This window comes from Bactrocera neohumeralis, chromosome 4 (assembly GCF_024586455.1).
Source record: "Bactrocera neohumeralis isolate Rockhampton chromosome 4, APGP_CSIRO_Bneo_wtdbg2-racon-allhic-juicebox.fasta_v2, whole genome shotgun sequence".
Classification (NCBI taxonomy): Eukaryota; Metazoa; Arthropoda; class Insecta; order Diptera; family Tephritidae; genus Bactrocera; species Bactrocera neohumeralis.
The window spans coordinates 44,850,804-44,864,777 of record NC_065921.1 but is presented as its reverse complement, the minus strand read 5'-3'; the positions used below and the strand labels follow the sequence as shown (position 1 = coordinate 44,864,777).

The 13,974-nt window shown below is 37.9% G+C and overlaps 1 protein-coding gene across 1 annotated transcript in view; it reads right to left on the bottom strand.

Moving 5' to 3' along the window:
* The window catches only part of LOC126754571 (craniofacial development protein 2-like), a 484,843-nt gene that overhangs the window by 312,877 nt on the left and 157,992 nt on the right, over positions 1-13,974 (bottom strand). The window lies entirely within an intron of this gene.

The window sequence follows — 13,974 nt, the reverse complement described above, 5'->3', positions numbered from 1 at the left end:
TTGTAAAATTGTAAAATGTGATGCGCCATTAGTGTTGCCACTTAACAAAAAAATATTTCTGCTTAATAAATTTAAAAAATAATAAATTCACTTCTAACTTAGCACCATTTTTCTCAAAATCACACGGAACAACATCTGGTGAATACCATTTTTGATCGATGGGATTCATTACGTTTTGACTCTAAATTCGTTCACAATCTTGACTCAATGCGATGGTGCATTATCATCCTGAAAATCCATGAATTATTTTTTCACAATTCCGGCCATGTTCGACGGATATTCTTACGCAAGCTCCTCAATACGGCCAATTATTGACCGTCTGTCCTTCGGAACAAATTCACGATGCACTAAACCACGAATATCGAAAAAAACAATGAGCGTCACATTGAAATTTATGTAGCATTGGCGTGGTTATTTTGGTTTTGGTTTTGGTTTCGTTTTCGTTTTTTTTTCCTCCATTTCGATGATTGTTGACTTGTTTGCATGTCATTCTCATAAACCCTTGTCTTATCGGCAGTTATAATGCTCTCCATGAGTGTGGGATCAGATCTCATACGATCAAGCATGTCCAAAGCGACCTGATTACGGTACTCTTTTCCAAAAATTCGGCTTTATCGGGACGGATCGAGCAAGAACGCGTTTCATACCCAAAATACCACCAAATTCATTCGGACGGATTCGCGAGAAATACCGGAAACTTTTTTGTTTTTTTGTCCATGTTATTCTTGTCCAGGCCGTCTATCTAGATCACACTTGGTAATCCTCAGAAAACAGTGACCATCTCCTTTTTGGCCCGGTTAGGACAATCTTCGCAAAAGATTCATCGTGTGAAGTGTACTGTTTCGACTGATCTTGATTGCTTGTATATGCCAGTGGATCCATGATTCGTCAATGGAAATGAAACGACGTAGGAATATCTTCGGGGTGCGCTTAAATAGCCGTTATAAACAAGTATTATATCAGACAATTTTGGATCGCGATCTTTCGTGGCACTTCGAACTCTTGCATTGTCAAAGCGTTTGCGTAAGAGACAGGACAGGAACACTAATATCTGGCCAACGAACGAGAGTTTATACAGAAAGCATCACCACACGTATCTAATGCGAAGGCGAATGGTCTGTAATTACTTTCATGCCCATTTAATAAAGCCACTTAGATACCTTATAGGAGTTGCTTAAAATGCTTTCACGGGTAAAACAAAAGTAATATTTTCATGTATCTATAATATGTGGCAACGCTGTACACTAATGTGTATATATACATATGTGTCCGAGTTGATGCTTATACGTGCGTGAACGACAACATGTGTGGCAAATAAAAAGGGGCACATCAACTGGTCATGCCAGTGTATTGTGCATATTATGCTTGTGTATGTGCATGTATTCGTATGTTTGCATGTATGTTGCACGCCCAACGAAACTAGGTCATTTGAATAGAGAAATGCAATGGCTACCCGCATGGCCGACCGCGCCTCACTCAACAGCCAACCCGTGCACATATGGGACAAGTTGACAAAACCAGAATTCTCATACAAATACACACACGCACATACAGAGGCTTGCTTAGAGCGCCATTACACGAGGCAACTTTTGTTGCGGCAACTCTTGGTTTATAGGCGAGGGGGCGACGAGGAGAGGGGAATCGCGCCGAGTTTCCAATGTTCAGCAACTCGCTTTGTGTTCTTATTCGTAACAGTTCGCTGCGACGTTTTTCGGCATTCGTGTTCTTTCTTTCGTAGTACATAGTTGTATTTGCGTATCTTTTTTTGAAATTAATATTTTGAATATATTTAAAAAATTTAATTTCATCTTTTGGTAAGTAATTTGCAAATATGTATACATATATACATAATATAATATAAATATTTTAGAAAATGAAGTATGACGAAAAAATCTAATTAATTACAGATATTGTGAAATGTATGGAGGAAGCCGTACAAATTGATTCAGACTATAGTAAAAAGGGTGATATATGTTTGTTTTAATAAATAAAATTTATTTCTTAATTGACAGAGCTGATTAATATATTTGATAGAGTGGCCCAAATACCTATAAGGAAAAAGAAACGACAATGGGTTAAAGTAAAGTGAAAGGGAATGAGAAAAAAACTCGAACAGAGTTGCGCAACACAAGTTGCTCGTGTGAAGGTAATGGGCGAGAGCAAAAGAGAATCGACCGAGAATTAGCAACAAAAGTTACTTCATGTAATAGCGCTCTTACAGCTACAAAAACGTACATATGGACAATTTGGGCTCGTGGTGTGGAAGTTTTTAATTTTAACTGCCACCAGCAATCAAGACAGCAATATTAAATGCGCTGACGAATTTGTCGAAAACTGCAGACTACTGTCATACATACGTATGTACACATATACTAATGTATGCGTAACTATTCTGCAGAGAACGCATAATTTAATTTGTTTCAAAACTTTTTTCCAGTAGCAAATAAAACAATTTATTCTTAGTTCAGTACTAAAAATATATAATAAATTTAAAAAAGATAAAATATCCGTCTCGGACAGTCAAGCGGCACTAAAAGCGATCTACACGTATGAGATCAAATCGCTATTGGTACAGGAGTGTATAGAACGGCTGAACAGTCTATCAAATCGTAACCAGGTGAACCTTATCTGAGTTCACAGGCAACCACCAACATGGGCATCTATGTTTCCAAATAAGAGTGAAGAAAATATAGCAGTCGTAGCTGAGTCTGACGTATGGAACGTTTTAGCGCATTTTACATCGAGATCTTAAATTGAAAGCTTGCAAACCACAGCTTGTGCTAGAACTGAGGCCGCTCGACTCTCCCAAGCGTCATGGCTTTGCTTTATGGGCTCTTGAAAAGTTCCAAGAATATTCTACGTTTTCGAGTCAAATTTTGTTCAGCGATAAGGCCCTTTTCTGGATCAATGGATATGTAAACAAACAAAATTGCCGCATTTGGGACAAAGAGCAACCTGAAGAGATTCAAGAGCTGCAATTTCATCCCCAAAAACCAACGATTTGGTGTGGTCTGGTGGAATTATCGGTTCATATTTCTACACAAATGATGTCCGTCAGTACCGTCAATGGCGATCGTTATAGCGTCGTGATAACCGACTATTTGATGCCTGAAATTGAAGTTCGTGATCTCGGCTACTTTGGTGCATATCAGTGCATATGGGTTTGGATATGGATGCATCAGTACAAAGTGCGTTCCAAAGTAAACAGGACTTTAAGAAAAAAACAGAACAAATGGTTTTTTCGGAAAATTCAAAATATTCTCCTTCTGCTTCAATACAGCTTTTTACACAGTCCAAAAGCATGTCGAACGAGTGTTTTAGCTAATTGGCCGGTATGGCCGCCAGTATGCCGGGGCAAGCCTTTTGAATGGCCTCTACGTCTGCATAACGCTTTCCTTTCACGGCAAATGCATTTTTCCGAAAAGGAGGAAGTCGCACGGTGCCATATCAGGTAAATACGGGGAGTGGTTAATGGTTCAAATGTGATTTTGGTTCTGAGCCGAGCAATTTTTGGTCGTCAGTCAATTTGTGGGAAACAAACCGTGCACACACCTTTCGTAAGCCCAAATGTTCAGTCAAAATGCGATAAATCGATGTTTTGGAGATTTTCAATTCCATTTCCATGAATTTCAATGATGATTTCGGCTGATTTTTGATGAATTCACGCACAGTTTCGATGGAATTTCCGGTTATCACGAATTTTGATCGTCATTTATGTCCTCACGACCACTTTGAAAACGTTCAAAGCACTCGTGCACTCTGCTACGGGATAGGCAATCATCGCCATAAACTTGTTTCATCAATTGAAATGTTTCAGTAAAAGTTTTACCAATTTTAAAACAAAATTTAATGTTGGCTCTTTGTTCAAAGCTCATTTTCGCACCAATAACACAAACATACTGGCACTTAAAAAGTAATAACTTCGCTTCCAATCAATGAAATGTCATGATTTCTCTCTGGACAGTCGATGAAGATAGCCGATTCTAACGTACCAGTCGACATATACATATGTATATATCTAGATTGCGCACAGGGGCCGCTAGATTCAAAAAGTCCTGTTTACTTTGGAAAGCACCTTGTATAAGCCCGACTGAATATAAGCGATCACAGGAAAATGTTCTAAGTATTGGCGTCATTAACAAAAAAATTGAGCTTGATGGTTAAACAGTTCTACTGAAAAAGTTCTTCTGATTCATTTTATTATTTTTGATACTTTCGCGTTGTGTTTAGATTAAGTGCATGTGAGAATCGATTATCATGCATCGATATTATTGTACAAGGTTAATAACTTGCCAGCTGTTAGACTTAAAGTTGGAAATTATTATGTATTATTTAATTAGTATTAATATTATATTTTTGTTATTAATTATCAGTAGTAATCTAATCAGATTTGCAAATTAAAATAGTTTCCAATCCATCGATAAGAAATCAACTGAGCAAACCCATTTTGTATGAATGTATATAAATTCATACAAGTACATATATACATACATACATATGTATGTAGTTACAATACCAGGTGTTGATAAATCGGAATAAGGTCGGAATAAAAGATATATTATTTATTTTTTCTTTGGGTAAAAAAATAAAAACCTCGGTTTTCTACATTTAAAAACGGCCGACGATGGTACACGGAGACTATCAAACCTATCCACTTTAAGATGTAGCTGTAGCATTATCTGGCTCAATTTTTTGTTATTACTTCAAGACTTTTTGTAAACAATTTTTTGCTATTTTTTGATAAAAGATTTGAAACTTTGTTTGCAGTCCGCTATTTTTGTGAAAAATTCATGTAAAGCTAGAATTTGCTTCTTACTTTACTAGCAAGTTTTATGTATATTTGGATTCCGTTTTCAGACAGCACTAGTCTCTTAATACGCCATTGAGACTCCTGTTAATAAAGTTAAGTTAATTCCGTAGATTGGCTCTGTAGCTGCCGTTTCGTATCAAAATGTCTATATACACTCGAGATCAAAATTAAGCCGGACCATGCGCGCGTAAAAATCGAATCGATAAAAGATTTTTGGTTGGACTGTTACAAGCTCTTTTTTGTTCTGTGAAGTTATCTCCCTATGCCAATTGGTATGATATGGGTAGCTTTATTTACTTGGTTTGCTTTATTTACTTTCACTTGCGAGTGGTTAGTTACATATGGCTCAAGCAGCTCAGGACCAAATATTCTCTGAGTACCTAAAAACATCCGTTTGAAGGCGAGGTAAAGTGGGAAGGCGAATCATCCCTTCCCAGAGTAGTACGCTGGATTTGGGACCCGTCACGTATAAAACGCCGCCAATGAAAAGATCAAAGCAGCCTCGGATGAGAGACCCTTCTTTCAATTCCTTACTAAACATCAAATTTCAAGCAAACAAATCAAATTTTTATCCATGATAAAAGTGTCCAGACACACAGGTCGCTTGCTATACAAAAAGCGAAAAGCTAGCAGCCATTATATGAATTTTTTGTTATTATAGTCTACTATTTACGAGTTAAGGCTCTCATGATTCTATTTTATTGTCAACTGAAGTTCTTGACAGTTCCTTTAAGAGTTGTCTGCTTATATTACTTAAATTTATTTTTGCTTTTGAAATGTTTAAAATGCATTTTATTAACTTCAAAAAATAATTGTTTCCTTCTAAGAGCTGTGGTAATTCTTTTTTTTTGCAAATAGTTGTGAAAACATTTTGATTCTATTTTACTGTCAGCAACTGTACATAGATACACATATGTATTGTAAGTACATATGTATGTACATATATGTATAAATACTTTGAGTCAATTGCATCAACAAACATTATATAGTACATACATACTTACATGTACATACATATATGTACATTCATATATCTTTATATACTTCATCCATATCACAAGTATAGAAATATTTTTTTTTATATACATATAATAATTATTTGTGCTAATTCCAAGAAAGCTTTTTCAGTTACGACATAGAACCACGCCAGCGAGCAGCCGCTCTCAATCAGAGCTCTAAAGTCGAAAGATCCAGATTTGCACTTCCATGAGATTCAACAGCAGTAATGTCTGCATACATACTTATGTAGATACATAAATATTTATGCAAAGACGTCGCTTTTTAAGTTTGTGGCGCACTTAAGCTTCGCTCGGCCACAATTTTTTCATCTCGTTTGCCTTAACTTTTTGGCGCTTTTTCTCTACCTACTTATGAATTCCACGATATGCTTGGTTTATAGATATAGTATGTATATGTGCATACATACTTTTGTACGTATAAAAGCTGTAGTTAACAGCTATTGTATGTATACAGTTACGAGGCAAATAACTTTATCTGCTCCCGGCCGTTTCCTCATTGAAAGCACTTAAACTTGCACGCGAATGTAGATAGACATATGTACATATATGACATACACATTTACTTATTTATATATACATACATAAATACATACATATGTATGTACTTATTTACACATTCTAAGGCAATTTAAACCACACCCACACAATCATTTCCCACCCATCATTTCCATAGGGAACTTCCCGAATAATATACAAAAGTTATACATATATATCCACATGTATGGTATATACGAAGTTAATATGGATGTGTGTATATCGCACACCTGTACTTTGTCGCACCATTAGAACCAGTCAACAAATCGCACAGCAAACTTTATATGCAGCTTTAAAGTGCTTGCAAAGTAGTTTTGTCGCAGAATAACGAAGAGCTTTTAAAGCTTATAATCTGCCGACGTAAGAACGCAAACGTATTGGAAAAACTACGGAATGCATCACTGTTAACTCTTCGTTGCAACATTTAATTTCCGTGAGAATAAAAAATTTTTTGAATCACATTTTTAATGTGGGTTATTATAAGATGACAAATTTGAAATTTTATGATTGCCGTGTTTCTAGCAAAAGAGTTACGTAACATTGCATACATATATGCAATATCATGCAGCAAATCTTATAAATTTACAAGGAAATTACTGAATGGATATGCTCTTTATTTTATTGAATAAAACTGGACAGAAGCAAATTCATTAATTTTACAATAAATTTCAGTTTATTCTATATGAAATTTTTTTAAACAATTTCTTGATTTGCTGAAACATAAATTAATTTCACGTTTTTGCACCTAACATATTCAAAGTATATCCGTCACAACTTGGTGATTTGCAAGCGATTCGAGTGTCCACCCATGTTGGCCAGTGATCCACGTGGTTCAACTTCATTTTCAGTGATGGGACCACTTCTCTGGTGCTTTCTATAGAAATAAAGTATAAGGATTATACTTATATGTCGCAAATACCACTTCTTAGAGCGTATTTTGATTTTGTATCGGCCTATAAAGAATCTAGCAAATCATCACCCTCCATGAATTTTGATATAACGTTTGATATAACGTTTGGGAAAGCGACCGTTATTTTCCGTCCAAATTTCGCATCAAACCGTTCAACTGCTAGCTCTGGAGTTTTGCCACAGTAGCTTGAAATCAAATTTACGATTGTATTATCTCTTCAGGAAACTACAGATATATGAAAGTTATCCACGTTGGCATACTCAAGGGATTTTTCGTGTGCTTTCTTCATCATAATTTCTGGTCTAGAAGCTTTAAATTGGGAATTCGGATCCGACGAACTGTTCCCAGTGTGTAAATTCTACGTTTACATACTTAGGTGGCAAAAGATGTATAGTAATTATTAAAGAAAACTTTTTAGTTCTTTTATGGGAGAATATCCCTTAGTAATCTTATAACTATGTTGGGACTTGATCCCAAATCAATTTCCTCAGGAATTCTATTGATGCTGTTGTTCTCTTGGCCAGTATATATTTCGAAGTTGTAATTGTATCCAGATATACCAGCCAAAACATACAACTTTTATTTTTTTTGAATTTATTCACTGACATGGTGTCCTGTATTCATTTCTTGCCTACTGTTGGCGTCCAATACCTTCGAATATTAGGAATTTGAACAATAGACATCACAATAAATATCCGTAAAAACTTTTTCAGATCTTGTTTGTCTATATCATTCATTTCTCTGGGTCTTTTTGACAAGTGCATAAATTAACATCAACTTCTTTAAAATTATGTATTGCTTGGCTTGCTTCTTCCTGGTTATATTCGTATTGATGTAAATCAAATTCAAAATTTGCTTCATCACCATCAGCTAAATACTCATCTTTGCTTTCATCCTAGTTTTCTATTATTCGTGCGCTATTATTATAAGTAAGCGCCCTACAAGTAAAATTTTAGGCTTAAATGCATGGTATTGCACATGTGCAATGATACATTATAACTATTGTAAAAATAATTCGTGTGAAGACCGAATTTGTTATTTGGGTAAGAAACTCTCGAAACTAATAGGAAATACTTACATTTTATTATACATTCTCAATAATTCACAAAACTAATGAAAATTTAGCACTGCATTTTTAATATATCAGAAAGAAGTTTACTCTTTACTACGTATATTCACAAACACTCAAGGAGAATAGTGATAAGGTATGTGTAGAAGTTCGCGCAAGTGAGAAAAGTTCTCTGAGCTCCATTCACTTGGGAGAGGCCAGAAACGATCCTTTTACATATGGCTCAAACAGGTCTCAATTTCCGATCTTAGACCAAGACCAAAGAACATCCATTTGAAGGTGATCTAAAGTGAGAAGGCGAACCATCCCTCCCCAGGGTTGTGCGCTGTCAGCCTCGAAAATCAACGAAGAATAACTCGTACCAAAAGGTGCTACTTCGGACTGAGTAGGCGATTGAGAAGTAAAGTCCTTTCCCGAGGAACAAAGACCAAACTCTACAAGTTACTTATCATGCCCGACCAGTTTTATGCTGCAAAAGGCAAAAAGTCGGCGTTACTAGTTTTCGAGAGAAAGGTTCTGCGGAAAATTAATGGTCCTTAGCGCGTTGGCCACGGCGAATATCGCATTCGATGGAACGATGGGCTGTATGCGATATACGACGACATTGACATAGTTCAGCGAATTAAAAGACTGCGGTACGCTGACTTTGTTATTTGACTAAGATGTTCGTCGAAACTAATAGGAAATACTTACATTTTATTATACATTCTCAATAATTCACAAAACTACATGAAATATTTAGCACTGCATTTTCAAATATATCAGAAAATAGTGATTTTTAAGAGCTTTACTACGTTTTTAAAAAAAAACACTCAAGGAGAATTTGAAATCTCATCGGTTCTTTATGTGTAGAGTTCGCGCAGTGAGAAAAGTTCTTTGAGCTTCATTCACTTGGGAGAGGCCAGAAACGATCCTTTTACATATGGCTCAAACAGCTTTCAATTTCCGATCTTAGAAAGACCAAAGAACATCCATTTGAAGGTGTATCTAAATAGAAGGCGAATCCATGATCCCAGGGTTGTGCGCTGTCATTTCTTGAAAATCAACGAAGAATAACTCGTACCAAAATGGTGAATCGCGACTGAGTGGCGATTGAGCGTAAAGTCCTTTGTTGAACAAAAACCAATGTCTACAAGTTACTTCTTCCATTTTTGGCCCGAAAAGTTTATGCATGAAAAGGCAAAAATCGCCGTTCACTAGTTTTCGAGAGACAGCATCTTTGAAAATTAATGGTCCAATGATTCCACCAGCGTACAAACCACACCAAAATATCGCATTTTTCGATGGAACGATGGGCTGTTGCGATATGCGATTTACGACGACATTGACATAGTTCAGCGAATTAAAAGACTGCGGCTACGCTGACTAGGTCATGTTGTCCGAATAGACGAAAACACTGCAGCTCTGTTGGTGTTGAACTGTTAGCGAAACACAGTAAATATTTAGGAGCAGCAAGTATAAAGTCGACTTCGTTTCAAACACTTTGGGATTTGAGAAAATATAATCTTATACATATGTACATATGTAGATAAAAATGAATCGCAAAATGTATTGCAAAGCGCATAACTCAACAATTTTGCCAATTCTTTTTTTTTAAATGTTCGTTGCGGTTCAAGGATGATTTTTACGGCAAGAAAAATTCGAATAATTGCCGGAAAACCCCTAAAAACAGCCCTTTTCTTTTTCCCATACAAACGAATGAAAGTTTGTTTGTTAGTAACGCTAAGAGAACGGCTACAACAATCTTGATGAAAATTTCAGAGGTTATTCGTTGTGGATCGAGAAAGGTTTAGAAATGAAAATTCCGTATACTTTTCATGAAGAAAAGTCGGAATTACAAAAAGTAACTTTTTTCCGTACAAATTTTTTTCTATTTTTGTTTGTTTTGATTTTCAATATTTTGATTTGTAAATTATTTGAATCGTTCAATTTCGGTCGTTTGTTTTTTTATTCCGGCTACTCAAAAGAAAATTTATTGAAAATTATTCAGTGAAATTTTTACGTGTGTTTCACACAAAGAGATTAATTGCAGATTGAAATTTGTTACGATGCCACGAAGAGGTCGCCCTAATATCGGTCGGCACTCTTTTTGCCAAGAAGTACTCCCAGGATGTGGAGACATACGTGCGGAATTATGGATCGCGGTCAATCAGCAAACGATCGTCACGATGTCACAGCACGACTTTTCAAACAACAGTTACCATGTTTGATGGACTTTATCTTGAAGCAACGTGTATGTGGTGCTGTTAGATGCTAGATGTACTCTGTTGAGTGGCAAAAGAGAGGTTTGCCGCACGCACACATTCTTCTTTGGATGATTGTTACATCAGATCAAATTGATGAAATCATTTCTGTGGAAATTCCAGATGCAGAATAGATCCAGTATTATACGAAGTGATGAAAACCAATATGGTTCATGGACCTTGCGGACACCACATCCCACTTCGGTTTGTATGTCTGACAATAAATGCACGAAACCCTATCCACGTGCTTTTGTTTCGGAAACGCAAACTGGAAATGATGGATATCCACTCTATCGGCGTCGCTCACCAGACGACAATGGCAGAACATCCAGCATTCAATTTAGAAGAGTGAATATCGAAGTTGACAACACACGGATCATATGTACTATATTCACCATTATTGTCTAATTCACATTCAAAACTCATATCAATGTTGAGTATTGCGGTTTGGTGTAATCGATAAAATACGTTTGTAATTACGTCACCAAAGAAAGAAACATGGCGGTTATTGGTCTTGAACGATAAGGTCGATACGTGAACTGCAATAAAGCGCTTTGTAGGATATTAACTTTTGCAATTAAAGTCAAAAGTCTCAAGTAACTCTCGCAAGGTCGTATTTTAACAGATTTACATAATTATTGATCAATTTATGGTCAGTTGATTAAACTATCCCTGCTTTCCTTGAATTTTTTGTCATTAAAAACAAAGATGAGGAATAAAGTTTTTCTGAAGTCTATACAACACATTAGGATTAATACTCCAGGTAGCACCCGCTCACAGACAAACGAATAAGTACGCCAACCGCCATTTCGATAGGAGATGGGAACTAGGTGAACGACTCCGAACACCCGAGATTTCAATTTGTGCAAAAACAGCAAAGCAATACGCCTCTTACAAGGGACCGACTGATCGGCACAGTAATGGACCATCAGTTTTAGGGGCCGGCAATTACCAGTGACGAGACTGAGTAAGTCTTAGGCCCTTCTTAATTACGCCATAATAGCCAGCACGTCTGCCTTTTCATTTCCTTCTATTCGTAAATGACTGCGTATCTAAACAGAGTTGCCTTTCGAGTTTAGTTATTGCCTCTGTACATAACCTTACGCAGTGCGACTGAGAATTGTTGGTACGGATAAAATTAATGCCTTTATCCCCCTCTGTAATTCAAACAATGCCTGAGACTCTGAATTGTAGTCATTTAGTTTAATACTGTTTGGTGTCAATTGGAGATTCCAAGAGTAGCCAGATTCTTATCCACTTGATCTTTCCAACTGAGTGGAGGTTTCCTCTTCCACTGCTTCCCTCTGCGTTTACTGCGTCGAATACTATTTCAATGTCGTCGTATAACTAATACAGCCCATCGTTCCATGGAATGCGATATTCGCAGTTGCCAATGCGCAAAGGACCACAAATCTTCCGCAGAACATTTCTCTCGAAAAGTGATCAGATGTTGTCATCGTCCATGCCTCTGCACCATATAGCAAGACGGGAATAAAGAGTGACTTATAGAGTTTGGTCTTTGTTAGTCGATAAAGGACTTTACTTCCCAATTGCTTACTTAGTCCGAAGAGCCAGAGTTATTCTGCGTTGGCCAGAGTTATTCTGCGTTGGATTTCGAGGCTGATGTTGTTGTTGATGTTAATGCCGGTTCCAAGATAGACGAAATTATGTACGACTTCGAAGTTATGACTGTCAACAGTGAGGAGAGGGAGGGATATCTAGGGAGCAAGAGGCTTCTAGATGATAGGGTTAGCTGTAGGTGGCAAGAACGTTGGGACAATAGTCCTAACGGCCGAGTGACCTACGAGTACAATCGGGCCGCTGGGTTCGTTGAGGATAACCCAGACTTCAGATTTGGTCTATCGGATAGGTCCGGGTGTTTTTGTGGGGCGGGGGTAGAGGATTGAGCGCATTTAATTGCAGAATGCCCGATGTACTCGGACATTAGGATTCTGGGTGGCATGGGACGATTAGATGTTAGTGGTGTGATCTCCAGTAGCCGAAATACCGAACAGTTAGGGTCGTTGACGCGTGAATTGTTTAAGCGGCGAAGGCGGTTAGCTGGGAATTAGGGTTAGCTTTTGTATGAGTGTTGTGTGTATGGGGTCCATCCCCTGGCCACCAGTCCAGAGCCGTATGGAAGCTTAACTAGTAGTAGCTTCGGCTATGAGGTGTGACCGGAGATTTAATTCTGGTACCACGGGGAGCAGGAGCCCTTGGAGTTTACTCCAACCTGCTCATGCGGACTGGCCCCTCGGGGAGTATCGTGGTGGTTGTAGTTAAAACCCAAATGCGGGAAGAACTGACTTTGTCAGTTGAATGTAGAGTTACATTGAAACTGGGTACCGGACCCAAAGCACGGCAGAGGTTTTAGATGGGCCTCGAACCCGACCAAGGTGGTTAGTGTGTCCATTCCACACTGCCAATTGGTACTGAAAATGCTAAGCATTCTCAGGGGGCTGATCAACGCATTGATTTGATCCGCTGTGCTTTTGTTAAACACACCGGACGTTGTCAACAGTGACGTGGGAGCCTAGTCGCGAGTGCGACAACTGGTTGTTTGATAATAGGAGATATTTTGTCTTGCCTTCATTCACTACCAGTTCCATTTGCTGCGCTTTTTTATCCAGTCTGCAGAAAGCAGAACTAACGGCGTGGCTATTGAGACCAATCATATCAATATCACCGGCGCACACCTGCAGCTGTACACTCTAATAGAATATTATATTTGCTCTATTCAGTTCTGCAGCTCCAATTAATTTCTCCAGGAGTAGGTTGAAGAAGTCGCACGATACGGAGTCGCCTTATCTGAAACCTCGTTTGGTATCGACAGGTTCGGAGAGGTCCTTTCCGCTCCTAACGAAGCTTTTGATATAGTTCAGCGTCAGTTTACACAACCGTATTAGTTTTGCGGGTAAACCAAATTCAAACATAGTGGCATAAAGGCAGCTCCTTTTCGTGCTATCAAAAGCAGCTTTGAAATCGACGATGACGTCGTGTGTGTCGATTCTGTCAGTTTGTTGACGGTGGTCTTTAATCTTTCACACAATACGCTCGATAAAACCTTACATGCGAAGTTGAGGAGACTTAGCGCAGATTGTGGGGTCTAGCCTTTTGTGGATTGGGCAGAGGACACTTAATTTCCAAACATTGGGCATGCTTTCGTCTGAAACCATTTGTTAGACGCCGCATCTTTTCGTAGAATTATCGAGCATGACACCTGTCGGCCAGCTTTTCAAGTTTTTCATATTCACGCATTGCGGCCTCTCTCATTTTTTCTGCAGATGCGTCTCGCTTCCCCCTTCAACTCTCGGTATCTATCCCATCTCGTTGTTTTGGTCAATTTTAACGGTGCGAGGTAAGCTGTCTATTTTCTCTCCATTGCGACA